Source organism: Aplysia californica, unplaced genomic scaffold, assembly GCF_000002075.1.
Source record: "Aplysia californica isolate F4 #8 unplaced genomic scaffold, AplCal3.0 scaffold00372, whole genome shotgun sequence".
NCBI lineage: Eukaryota > Metazoa > Mollusca > Gastropoda > Aplysiida > Aplysiidae > Aplysia > Aplysia californica.
Genome location: NW_004797642.1, coordinates 35521 through 37446, shown reverse-complemented (window position 1 = coordinate 37446; position 1926 = coordinate 35521). Strand labels below are relative to the sequence as shown.

Below are 1926 nucleotides of genomic sequence, written 5' to 3'. Positions count from 1 at the left end.
GAGAGAGAGAGAGAGAGAGAGAGAGAGAGATTCCTTTGAGGGGAGACGTGCACTCACGGAAAAATGTTCTAAACGAATGACTTTTATTCACGTTCATGTAATTGTGCAAGAAGATCATAGGTAAATAGGGTGAACTAGGGGGGCATTTGTTAATTTTTTCTTTTAAAATGGGTCTCTATGGCGACAATCTTGGATTTTTAAACCAGTTTCTTAGTGCAGAATAATTTCTTAGAAAATATAGAACTAAAGTCTGAAATTTGGCACGTAAGTGCAAACCTATTATGGACTGTGGATCTATGTGATGATTTAAAAAAAAAAAAAGTGAGCTCAAAGTCAATGGACCCCCAAGAGTCAATTGACAAGACTTTAAAATAAATGTTAGAAGAAAATTGAGTATTTCCATATTAAATATCCCCAGAATATATCTTAGAGCACGTGTATGCCAAATTTGAAGCTTCTAGCTTCAGTAGTATTTGAAAACTCCTTTCACTGAGGAGGTCACGTAATATGTCAAAAAGCCGATTTTAAGAAAAACAGAAAAAACAGGAATTTTTTAAAGGATGATTAGTTCAATATACGATTTTCAAATGCCCTTTTAGTTCATTTAAGGTGGGGGGGGTTAACAATTCCGTCATTGTGACCTGATAGAACAGATGTCAAAGGATGTTTTTTTCGCTTTAAAAAAAATCTATATTTAAAACATTGCGTGGATATTCTCTGGGATTGCCGACCCGGGTCTCCCCTTAAATTTACGTGTATTCAAGAGCTTTGTAAATATTTTTACCGATAGATTTTAAAACATTTCATGGATATTCTCTGGGATCGCCGACCCGGGTCTCCCCTTAAATTTACGTGTATTCAAGAGCTTTGTAAATATTCTTACCGATAGATTTTAAAACATTGCATGGATATTCTCTGGGATCGCCGACCCGGGTCTCCCCTTAAATTTACGTGTATTCGAGAGCTTTGTAAATATATTCTTACCGATAGATTTGTGCTATTCATTGTGTTTGTCCTTTAAACGACCGCAACTGATGTCACGAAATCATCGACAGGAAGTGGCACTTGCATAACTAAATTGGATCGATAACTCTGTTTAACGATTCTAATTCTACATCTGTCAACGTGTGCAGTTAGGTGATTGGATGGCGCTCTTGGCAGGTTCTAGATCTTCTTCTTTTCTTCTGTCTGTCTATTCTTCTGTCAGTGTGTTATATCTGACCACTCTACTGTTGGTGTATTTTATCTGACCACTCTACTGTCAGTGTGTTTTATATGACGATTCTACTGTCAGTGTGTCAGTGTGTCATTGTGTTATGTTTGACCACTCTACTGTCAGTGTGTTATGTATGACCACTCTACTGTCAGTGTGTTATGTATGACCACTCTACTGTCAGTGTGTTATGTATGACCACTCTACTGTCAATGTGTCAGTGGGTTGTATTTTATTGCCTTTCGAGTTTGTTACCTTCAGGTCTTTCTGATTACTCTACTGTCATTGTGTCAGCGTGTCAGTGTGTCGGTGTGTCGCGTTTTATCGCCCTCAGGTGTGTTACCTCGAGGTCAATCTAACCACCCTACTATCAGTGTGTCAGTGTCTCAGTGTGTCATATTTTTTCGGCCCTAGGTGTGTTACCCCCCGGTCAATCTAACTACTCTACTGTCAGTGTGTCAGCGTGTCGGTGTGTAAGTGTGTCAGTGTTTCATATTTTATCGTCCCTAGGTGTGTTATCCCCAGGTCAATCTAACAACTCTACTGTCAGTGTGTCTGTGTGTCAGTGTGTCCGTGTGTCATATTTTATCGTCCCTAGGTGTGTTATCCCCAGGTCAATCTAACAACTCTACTGTCAGTGTGTCTGTGTGTCAGTGTGTCCGTGTGTCATATTTTATCGTCCCTAGGTGTGTTATCCCCAGGTCAATCTAACA

General features: G+C 39.3%; 1 protein-coding gene across 1 annotated transcript in view; it reads left to right on the top strand.

Moving 5' to 3' along the window:
- Positions 1-1926, top strand: part of LOC106012437 (acetylcholine receptor subunit beta) — a gene marked incomplete in the record, with an annotated part of 34741 nt that overhangs the window by 27950 nt on the left and 4865 nt on the right.